General features: G+C 36.6%; 1 pseudogene; it reads left to right on the forward strand.

Annotated features, from left to right (window-relative positions):
* The window catches only part of LOC124973016 (BCL-6 corepressor-like), a 92,259-nt pseudogene that overhangs the window by 25,910 nt on the left and 53,790 nt on the right, over positions 1–12,559 (forward strand).

Raw genomic sequence — 12,559 nt, forward strand, 5'->3', positions numbered from 1 at the left:
TATTTATAAACAAGGACTATACCCTATTGTAATTAGAATCCCAGTGTGGATGAACATTATAGTGACATTCACTATGATGTATTCATATATGTTCAAAGAAAAGTATATCAGATTCATCCATTACTAGAATAGTGGAAAATTTCATACATATGCAGCAGACCAAATATATCACCTAAAGAGAGGTTGATGTGGGCCTTACATCTTCATAGTTTTTTAAAGACTACACCTGAAGGTCCTTCCCCTCTGAAATGAGAAGTTGCAGATTATTGCAGATTCTTTCTTTGGCGTGGTCAAGAAAGCCCCAGAACTCAGAAGGCAATCCTATGAAAATCCTGGAAGTGAAATTTTTGTTCTTTCTAGTGATAAAGGATTACTAATAGTAGAATTTATTTTGATATACAAACATGGAATATGTCTTATTCAAATTAGAATCTCAGTCTTGTGGAGGTACATGATGGTGAGATTCATTGTGATGTATTCATATATGAACATGGATAGGAAATCTGTGTCAAATTCATTCTACTGCTTTTCTATTCCCATCCCCTGCCCTGCATTTCATTCCCCTTTGTCTAACCACTGAACATCTGTTCTTCTTCCCCCCATGTTATTCTGTATTAGCTTCCACATATCAGAGAGAATATTTGAACTTTGGTGTCTTGAGTTTGGTTTATTTTTATTTTCATTTTTAGAAACGGATTACGAATGTTTTTAGGAAAGACCAAAGTGTGTCATAGAAAAGAATTAACATAGCCATGGTGAACATTTTGATGAGTTACTTTTATTGGATTACAAGTGTTGCCGCCTGCAGCAATGAGACTGCGGGAAAGAATTGGAGGTGTACTGGGAGTGAGCAATTTCTTTATTTTTCTTTGGTGATGCTTCCTTGCTTGCCTCTCTTTGCCTTGTAGACGCCTTGATGCCAGCACAGCTCTGCCTTCCAGGATGGTTAAGGCCTCTCTTTGCCTTGTGGGACAAGATACTGGTGGCGTCTTCCCGGTCCAAGTGCAGGTTTTGCGGGCTGAAGTGTGGGCTGAAGTGCAGGGTGACATGCGGGTCTGGCGTAGAGCCGTGCCCCCAAAAGCCCAGTGTATCTGCATGCTCCCTCATCCAACGCCTTATATGCGAGGTTGCTGGGGCTGCGGCGCAAGAGCAGCCAGGGTCGCCCGCATGTAAGGACATGGGAGGAGGCGTCGCGCGCCAATAGGTGAGTGTGTCCTCCTCCCTAAACCTGCAAGGATGTCTCTACATCTCCCCCTTTTATTTTTTTAAAGGTGAAGAAAACTTTAATGGATGCGTGATAGCTATCACTACATCTGGATGGACTGTGCCTGTCTTAGGCGTTCACATATCTTACTGACATTCTTACCGTCATTGGATTACCAAGAAGCTTGATATAATCCTCTTGGCTCCTTTAGGTTGATATGTCAGTCGCACAAGACTTTCCTATCTTTGACTACCAGCCGTCCATTTGAGACAACCAAGCCTGAGGAGAAGTTCCACTTTCTAATGCGGCAACAGTGCATCATCTTGGTGTTTATCAATGACTGAGTGATCATTGACTTGTCTGATGAGTCTTGTCAGTACCCACACCGGAGAGGTTGCATCCTGTGGAAAGATACAAACAGATCCTCGCCCCCATATTAACACTGGGTCTGGACCCTTCCACATCCCTGTAAGGCCATCTTTCCAACAAGTCAGTGGTTTGTGCTGTTGTGTAGGATTCCAGTGTCTGTCTCCAGCAGAATAACCCTCTGAATCCATAGTTAAAAATTTAAAGTAAAAAGAGATAGCCAGTCTATCTCTGGGAGTAACCCAATCTCCCCCTTTTTGTTTTAAAAGCATGAGCTTGAGCATTTGATTAGCATGCTCCACTATGCCTTGACCTTGAGGATTATAAGGAATTCTGGTTTTATGAGTAATTTGAAACTTAAGACAAAACTGAGTAAAAGATGATGAAGTATAAGCAGGGCCATTATCTGTCTTAAGCATTTTAGGAATGCCCATAGCTGCAAAAACTTGTAGGCAATGAGAGTTAACATCTCTAACCTTTTTCCCAGAATGGAAAGAAGCAAAAATCAATCCTGAACATGTGTCAATAGACACGTGAATAAATTTTAGTTTACCAAAGCTGGGATCATGAGTAACATCCATTTGCCACAAATGATTGGGTGAAAGCCCTCTGGGATTGATGCCTACATGTGGAACTGGAGAATGAATAACACGAGATTGGCATCCCTTAACAATAGTTCTAGCTTGTTCTTTAGTTATTTTAAATTTACGTTGTAATGTCGTACTGTTAACATGAAATTGAGCATGAAATTGAGTGGCCTATTCTACTGAAGAAAATATGAAAATAGTTTGAGTTGTAAGATCAGCTTTATTATTACCCTCATGTAGAGGACCAGGCAAATTGGTATGAGCTCTTATATGTCCAACAAACATGGGTTCTTTACGTTCCCATAAGAGCTTTTGTGTTTGAAGAAATAACTTAAAAGCTGGAGTATGAGGAGCTATAGGTCCAGCCAATTCTAATTTAGGAATTGCTTGAGCAATATAATTACTGTCTGTAAAATGATTTATGGGTTGTTCCTTGAATTCTATAAGGGTTATGACCACAGCTTCCATTTCTACCAGTTGAGCAGACTTATGAGAAGTAATATGAGTGATAATAGTTTGGCAAGTGACCACTGCAGCAGTACCATTAGAGAATCCATCAGTAAAAACATTTAATGGTCTAGGAATAGGCTGTTTTTTAACTACCTGAGGAAATATAACAGGATGGTTTAAACAAAAGGATAATAAGGGAGATTTAGGAGTATGATTATCAAAATTTGCAGAAGTAGAGCATTTAGCTACAGCCCAATCATTATCATTGGTGCATAAATACTCAACTTGTTGGGCTGAGTAAGGAGTGATAATAGTAGTAGGATGAATTCCAAATACTCTAATTGCAGATTTAAGTCCTTGAAGAAGGAGTTGTGCCTCCATTGAAGTATAGGGTTCAATTACATTTTTTGGAGAGACAGACAAATGTATCCACATCAAAGGTCCCTCTTGCCAGAAAATACCTGTGGGTGTATATTGAGAAGGAATTACTGCAAACAGAAGTGGTTTTAAGAAATTAATTCTATCACAGTGGACAGTGGGCACACTCAATAGCCCTTTCTACTCTACTTAAAGCTTCTCTAGCTTCATTAGTTAAAGATCTTGGAGAAGATGGATCAGGATCCCCAAGGAGTATGTCAAATAAAGGCTTTAACTCTCCTGTGGAGAGGCCCAAAGTTGGTCGAGTCCAGTTAATATCCCCCAGTAGTTTTTGGAAATCATTTAAAGTGGTTAGCCAATCTTTACAGAGCTGGATTTTTTGAGATTTGATGAATGTGTCCATAATTTGAATCCTAGATACAAGAGAGGGGATCTAGTTTGTACCTTGTCTTCTGCTATGATCAACCCATGTATCTTAGACTGATAGCCATATCCCCAAATATCTCAAGGAGGTTCTGATGATCAGGATGAGCTAATAGAATGTCATCCATATAATGGAGACAGATGAGTTTTGGATACTTTTTTCTTATGGGTTGTAAAACTTGGTCTACAAAAATCTGACACATAGTTGGACTGTTTGCCATGCCTTGAGGCAAAACTTTCCAATGATATCTTTGATCTGGTACTTCATGATTAATAGAAGGAACTGTAAAAGCAAATCTGGGAGCATCTTCAGAATGTAGAGGAATAGAGAAAAAGCAATCCCTATGTCAATAGCTATAAGATGAAAAATCTTGGGAATGGCTATAGGGTTAGGAAGTCCTGGCTGAGTAGGTCCCATAAATTGCATAGTTTTATTAATCTATCTAAGGTCATGTAAAAGTCTCCATTCCCTGATTTCTTTTTCATGATAAATATTGGTGAATTCCATGGGGAAGTGGAAAGCTCTACATGTCCCACTTCCAATTGTTCCTGTACTAATTGTTGGGCCATCTGTAGTTTTTCTTTAGACAGGGGCCACTGAGGGACCCAAACTGGTCTATTAGAAAGCCATGGTATTTTAAAAATATTAATCTCAGTGGCCCTAAGGAAAATATCCCAACCCTGCCCAAGCCTGATTTTCCCTAGCCTTAATGAGTTCAAGGTTTCCCTGTAAATTTTTGCCTAATCCTTTGCCTGGAACATACCCTTGTTTTTTCATTAACATCCAGCCTTTGTCACTAGAGCCTATAGGCTCAGTGGTAAGACGTACTCCCAATTGCTGTAATACATCCCTTCCCCATAAGGAACTGGCAAACAGGACAAAACATAAGGCTGAAACGTTCTCTGATGTCCTTCATCATCTCCCCATTTTAAAATCTTTGTGCTCTGTTCTGGGCTATTAGAATATCCAAGACATTTTAGAGTACACGATACCCTTTGTAAAGGCCACTGTTTTGGCCAGTGTTGAGCATTAATAATGGAAGTATCAGCCCCTGTATCAAGTAACCCTTCTAATTCAATTCCCTGTGCTTTGAGTTTACACATAGGTCCCTTTGAACAATCTTGAACCCAGCTAAACCATAGGTCCTGCGCCAGTGGAGCCCAAGTCTTGTTTCAGTCTTGTGGTAAACATCTAAATGATTCCTGAAGACTAGGAAAGAGGAGCAATTGAGTGATTCTGTCACCAGGATTAACAGCAATAATACCAAAAGGGGAACTAAGCATTATTTTAATTTCCCCCTGAAAATCAGAATCTATAACTCCAGGGAGTACTTGAAGCCCTGCTCTGGTAGTTGAACTCCACCCTAAGAGAAGCCCCACCATGCCATGTGGGAGGGGTCCTAGGATTCCAGTAGGAATCAATTGAACCCCCATCTCAGGTGTTAATACTATTCAGGTGGTGGAACAGAGGTCCAATCCTGCACTTTCTTGTGTTCCTCTGATAAGGGAGTCAATGGGTAGAAATGATTGTGTTGAGGAACCACCTAAATTCGTGATCTGACATTGTTCCCCTCTAAAGCCCCGTACATTTGTGGGCCCCAAGGCAAAGGGCCCTGTGCCCCATTTTTGAATGATTTTGTAACATCTTGCCCTCAATATCAGTAACTGATCTGCACTCGTTAGACAATGTTTTCCCTTCCTGCACCTAGGGCACAGACTTGGGGGTTAAGGGACCTTAGGTTTGTCGATAGCTGCTCCCCGACCCTTGTTAAGGCACTGTCTCTTCATGTGGCCTGGTTGTCCACACAGGAAACAACCTCTAGAGCGAACTCCTCCAGAGTTATTTAGAGGAGAGATACCTCTCATGGCTGCCGCAATTAAGTTTCCTGTAATCACTGCCTCATTGATATCTTTACAAAGTTTTATATAGATAGAAAGGTCCCTTTTAATATTCCAGGGCCTGATAGCATCTTGGCAAAATTTGTTATCATTTTCATAAGCTAGCTGGACAAACAAAGGCATAGCTGTCTCTACCTCTCCAAAAACTCTACTTGCCATCTGTAGGATACTATCTACAAATTCTGTGTATGGCTTATTAGGTCCCTGTATATTTGACAGACTGTCTTGGAGATCACTGGTTCCCTGTAAAGTTTTCCAGGCCTTGGTTGCTGCTGCATGTATCTGCACATACACTCCAGGATCATATTGATTTTGTGTATCTATTGGAGCGTATTGGCCTTCTCCTGTTAGCATATCAACATTTCTACCAGGAAATCCTGCTGCTGTGTTTCTGTGAGCAGTTTCAATGAATATTTCTTGACACTGAGCTCTCCAAATCAGAGATTGTCCTCCAGATAACACTGCTCTGCACAACTGTTTCCGATCAGTAGGAGTCAAATTTAAATTACTCAGACTCAAGCATACTTATGGTAAATGGTGCCTGAGGTCCATCTGTCATAACTGCTTCTTTGAAGTTTTTAATGGTTTTAAAATCTAATGGTTGATGGTATCTCTGTCTATTTCGGTCCTTAAATACAGGCAGGTCCCACGAGCTTTGGGGTTCCTTGTATTCAAGGGCATGTAAGTGCTTAGAAAAGTCCTGAATGGCCTTGGTTAGAGGATCTTCCCATAGTGGTGCAGAAGGCTAAATAAGATTTAGCTCTCCCCTACCTTTTTCCCTTGTTTTTCTTAAATTATCTGAATAATTGTTTTCTAAGTCACTACCACTCATTCTTCCTCACCTTGTTCTCGATGTTTAATAGATTCTCACTCTTGTACTTATCCTAAGACTTCTGCACTTTCAGCGACACTTTTCTGGATTCTAGGTTTAGATGAAGTTAAACGTTCCCAAATTAATTGCCACATAGGAAATGTTCCTTTAGGAAGAGGAACCCCCTGTTTTTCTGTTGCTATTAGATCCTGTTTATGAAGATCCCATTGTGGTACATTAAGTAAGTCTTCCTCTATAAACCACGGGTTCACTGTTGCTAAGGTTTGAACATATGACTTTACAGTAGATTCTTCTACTGCTGTACCATTACTTATTAATAAATCTTTTATGACTTTGGTCATCTCATTCTTTGAGATTTCCGACCCCATTATGAATTCTTTTCCTTCCCTCGCCCTATACTGCTCTGGCCAGAGACTCCCACAAACTTCCTCAGTACTTACCCACCATATGGGCCACCACTTGTTGCCACCTGCAGCATCGAGACCACAGGAAAGAATTGGAGGTGGATTGGGAATGACCAAACAAGGTAATAGTCAAGAACATCAGACCTCTCTTTTTGGTTTTTAGTTATACATGACAGTAGAATCTATTTTGACATATTTAAACAAGCATAGAAAATATTTAATTCAGATCCCAGTATCACTCCTTCCCCTTACCCCCTCCCTCCTCCCTTTTCTCTAGATCCTTTTACCATTCACTCCTCATGTGATAGATTATTCAAACAAAAATGAAACAAACTACATAACTTTAAAAAATAATTTAGCCTTAATACACATCTATAGAATATTTCATCCATTAATGGTGAATATACTTTCTTCTCAGCAGTATATGAAAATCTTCCAAAATACACCCTAGAAAGCAAATCTTAGCACATGATAAAAATAGAGATAATACCTTATACTCTATCTGATTAATGGAAGGATATTAGGAATCAACAATGAGAAAAAGAATACACACTATTCTAACACCTTGAGACTAATAATACACTTCTGAGTAACTAATAGATAGCAAAAGAAACCAGAGGAGAAATTATACAACTACTTAAGAGGTAAGTGAGAATAGTGATACATTATTCCAATATCTCTGGGAGGCTATTAAACCATTTCTAAGGGGTAAGTTCATAGCATTGAGCTCATACATAGAAAGACTAAGTATATAACAAATAAATTATCTTAACATTACTTCCCAAGGCTTTAAAAAAAGAACAAGCCAACACCAGCATTAGTAGAAGATAGCAAATAAGAAAACCAGAGCTAAATTCAATGAAATTGACACTTAAATCTTTTTTTAAGACAACAAAATAAAAGTTTTTTTTTTTTTATTCTTTTGGAAAGAATAAAACTGATATACCCTTAATCAATCCAACCAAAAGAAAAAGGCAAAAACTGAAGTTAGTAAAATCTGTGATGAAAAAGAAATATCATATTACTGTAATAGAGTATAATGAGAAACTATTTTGAAAATTTATACTCCAATTAATTAGAAAATTTTGAAGATATTGACAAATTCCTAGAGAAGCAGTGCCTACCCAAATTGAACCATAACTTTATGGAAAATGTAAGCAGATGAATTTCAAGTAATAGGATTGGAGACAGCATCCAAAGTCTCCCAACCCAAAAATGTCCAGAGGGATTCACAGTCAAGTTCTATAAGACTTTTAAAGAATAACTACTACTAATCCTACTTCAATTGTTCCATGAATTGAAAAACAATAAACTCTACTGCCGCTTGCCGCCGACCAGTGGGACAAAAGACACGTACTCTTCAGAAGTTCATGAAGCAGCTTTATTCGGATAACACCCTCAATATATAAGCAGTCTCATGCATAAGCAATTGTAATCAGGTATGTCCATCCAATCCTATTAAAGGTCAAGCAAGCACAAGCTCAAGCATAAATGTAAGATATATCTGTCCACGCGCAGAGTGGCTGAACTAATTATCATACAGTCAATGGTAAATGCCTCCTGTTTTTCTCAAGGCACATTCAGCACGCCCTTTGGCTTTCTGCAAGTTGCCATCTTGGATGCATGTGGCATAACCCTGGGCCCCGGGTCTCGCCCGCCACACTCTACCAAACTCATTCTATGAACCCAGAATCATCAGATTTCTACCAAATGTGTTTAGATACTTTAAAAATGTATACTCTTTTAAGATTCTATTTTCCTAAGTGATAAAGTATTTCTAATAAATATAGAAGAAGCACAAGAAATATATGTAGAGAAGTTTTCTTTTGTAGACCCACTCTGCTTAAATTTTAGTAAATTCAGATCATCATTTTAAATATTTGTTTTAATATTGAATTATAATCTGGTTTTATATCAACATATTAATAATATTCAAGTTTTAGGAAAACATCTATATACAAATAGGTTGTTTTAGTTCTACATATTAGGGTTATTTTTGATAAAGTTAGAAGAGCATGAAGTATAATTTTTTGAATATATAGTTATATATAACATTGGGATTTTTTGATAAAATTATAAGAGCATAGAATATATTTTTTTCTATTTCAGTCCTCAATACTTCCCCTTTTCATCCCCTCCTCACTTCCTCGTTCCCTTTTCTCTACGTTTTGGTTACTTAATTATTTTTTAATTAAAATAATTTAAATTTATTGATTATATCTTGTGGATGAATAAAATGATAAGATTTGCTGATGTATTCATATATGTACATAGGAAAGGTCAAATTTTTTCTAGTGTCTCTCTCTATCCTGTCTTCTTCCCTTCCTTTCATTCCCCTCTTTGTACTCCACTGATCTTTTCTTCTTTTTTAATAGAATCTCTTTTTGGGATTAACTTGTCATATCCGAAAAATATTTGACCTTTGACTTTTTGGGTGTGGCTTATTTCTCTTAGCATGGTAGTCTGAAGTTTCATTCATTTACCACCAAAATCCATAAGGTCATTCTTTATCATTAAGTAATTCTCCATATTTTTTAAATTGGTCTACTTTGAGTACACTGAAATTTTTGTTCATAACATCACTCCTTCATGAGTGTATCAGTAGCTCAGACCCTTTGTGTGAACTGCTTCGATTTTTTTTTTTTTTTTGCCTTTATTTCTTTTTCCAACCCTGGAACAGTCATTCATTCTACTTGGGGACAAGTATTTTTTTTTTTTCAAACAGTATTGTCCTACAAAATTTTTTTTTCTCTATTTTTAGTATTATTTACCAGAATGCATCTTTGTACTCAAAACTTTATTTGTATATCTCTTTCCTCTTATTTTCCTTTCTACTTATTTTATTCTTACACTTTGAAACAATCAAAATCTTAATAATTTTATTTTATGTGTAACAGTTTTTCTCATGAAAGCACAATTTTTGGTGTTTATTACATGAAAAATTATGTTAATGATTTTTAGTTCATCATAACATTAATTTTAGTGTAAACACAGGAAGAAAGCAATCTTGAATTGTCATTCACCAATAGTTTAGGAAAACATATGTATTGAATGACCCAAATATATATTTTCCATAAAATTTAAAAAGTCATAAGAGTTTGAATTTAGACTTACCAGTACACTTTCATTTTTCATTATTTTAACATTCCTAGAAATGATCAGATGTTTCATATCTATTTAACATTTCATAATTTTAAGATTTTACTTATTTGAAAATTTTATCAATAAACATAAATCTCTACTTTTATATAGTATATTTTTAACATCTATTCCTAACTTGTGAAAGCTGAGATGCTGTGGATGCATACTCATTATTTAATTTACTTGTCAAAGGAGAAATCTAAAAATTAAGGGAAGCACTGCACACTACATTGCACTTTTATCTGAATATTAGTTCTTGAGTCAAAGTTACTCTTTTAATGATCTGACAAAGATAAGTACATGCAAACAATTCTGCAGCAATTTTTTTAACCAATAAATTTAAAACACTTATTTTAAAAATTGTAATGTGAATAAGAGGCATTTGGGTTTACAGGTTTATTTATAGGATCTCTCACTTATCTGATGGCCAGCATGGAGAAAGATCCTGGGGGAAATTTTCCATGTAAACACAATATATACATGTATAAATAGGTAACAAATTTAAACACACATAAAGAGACCAGTATCTTTAGCTGTAATTTTAGAATTTTGGTTCTGTGATAGTAATATAGTAACACAAATGTACCAGTTGAAGTCATTTGTTCTTATTTGTAACTATCCCAAAAAAACCAAAGACCAAATGATCTCTCTGATAAGCAGATGACAATACATAATGGTGTGAGGGAGGGAGGCAAGAATGGAAGAAGGATGGATTGTATAAAGGAAAGAGGGGTGGGAGGGGTGGGAGGGGTGGGAGGGGTGGGGGGAAGGAAAAATACAGAATGAGACAAACATCATTACTCTATGTACATATATGATTACACAAATGCTATGACTCTACTTCATGTACAACCAGAGAAATAAGTTTTAATCCATTTGTTTACAATGAATCAAAATGAATAATTAAAAAAATTCAGACAAAAAAAGAAATAAGATTATTTGGGAGTAAATCCTTGCTAATGGCTGATTTTTAAAAAACATCTTTTATACTTTTTTCTTTGGTTTTTGTTTCAGAATTTTAGAAGTGAACACTTAGACATTTTACATTTAATCTAGAACTGACTGATAAATCAAGTTCCCAAGTGATCTTGAAAAACAAAATTAACATATCATAACTTTAAGTTTTAAAATTATATGAATTTTTTATTTGTTCTTTTTAGTTGTACAAGACTGTAGAGTGTATTTTGACATATTATACATACTTGGAATACAACATAATCTAATTAGGACCTCAGTCTTGTGGATGTACATGATGGTGAGATTTACTGTATTCATATATGTACATTGGAAAGTTATGTCCTATTCATTCCACTGTCTTTCCTATTCCTACTCACTTCCCTTCCTTTCATTCCCCTTTGTCTAATCCACTGAACTTCTTGTATTATGCCCCATTGTGGATTAGCATCCACTTATCTAGAGAACATTTCACCTATGGTTTCTGGAGATGAGCTTATTACACTTATCATCATAGTTTCTTTATATTTATCATATTGACATTACCTACTTTATTTACTTTACTCCCAGAAAACAATGCTTTAACTAAAAACAACTGTAATGGAAGTACTCACCCAAATGACTGCTTTAAGGAAACCAATCTTTGCTATTCCTAAACATGTTAAAAATATTCTCAAAATCTGTAAGAGTTTCAATCAGAAAAGGTAAGACTGATTTAAAATACTATGAAACTAGGGCACTGGATAATAGAAAGATAGAATCTCTGTATCACATTTAAGGGTCTTAGCCTAACTAGGTCGCAGCTTGCAGCTAAAGTCTTTCTAGTCAGGCCTGCTGAAACAGAGTTGCATCATATGTGTATCCTGGAACCCAGTGCTCAGTGGCCTGGAGTTCAGAGTAATTTTTCTTCTTGAAGATCAGGACCAGAGGAAGAAAAACTTCCATGTGCATGCCCGTTTGTTGTTTTTACTGTTTCAGAAATTGAACCCAGGGGTGCTTAAGCAATGAGCCACATCCCCAGTCCTATTTTATATTCTGTTTAGAAACAGGGTCTTGGCAAATTGTTTAGGGCCTCACTAAGTTAGTTAGACTGGTTTCAAACTCACAATGCTCCTGCCTCAGCCTCCCAAGCAACTGGGATTTTAGGTGTGTACCACCACCCCTGGTTGGGCATGCATTCTTTATTCCACCCTTTACTATGGAAGGTAACTGCCATGGTAACCATAAACAATGTTTCTCAGAGGCTAGGTTTGCCAGTGTACAGTCTTATGTTTATGGGCATCAGCTGGAACACCCAAGTTAAAATTCTCCTTTGACTGCCCTATCTTAGAAGGGGCATGAAAATTCCTGAACCCACATCTATGAATGGCAGAATGAACCCTTTATATGAGTATAAAATAGAGTTTTCATAAAGGGAAACCCACTGTGAGTCATGTAGTACCTTCTTCTTTATTATACTATGTGTTGGGCACCCACACAGTGTTCATAAAACCTGATAACTTTCATGGGGGTATGACTTGTAGGAAAATAGTGTAACTTTTTTTCTTGTGACATAATCTGTTATGTGTTTTAAAAAGTCTTAACCCAGATAATAAAATGATAAACAAGTTATTCTCTATTTGCTAGGAAAAGTTCATATTTAATTTTATCAATATTTTTTCTTGATCATCACTGGCTTACAAAACAACTGAGTGCAGGTAAAAATATTAGACTGAGTTTAGGTTTTTCCTATTTCTAACTGCTTCCATCAGCATGACATATTTCTGATAATTTGTGTTCAATAACAATACAGTTAGTGGTAGTTTCATTCTTTGTGTTTTGTTGACTATTACTGTTTTGTGTGTGTTAGAATAGGTGTCTCTGTTTCCCAGACTGGTCTAGAAATCCTGGGATCCAGGAATCCTCTGTACTTGCGCTCTCA

This window comes from Sciurus carolinensis, chromosome Y, assembly GCF_902686445.1.
Source record: "Sciurus carolinensis chromosome Y, mSciCar1.2, whole genome shotgun sequence".
NCBI lineage: Eukaryota > Metazoa > Chordata > Mammalia > Rodentia > Sciuridae > Sciurus > Sciurus carolinensis.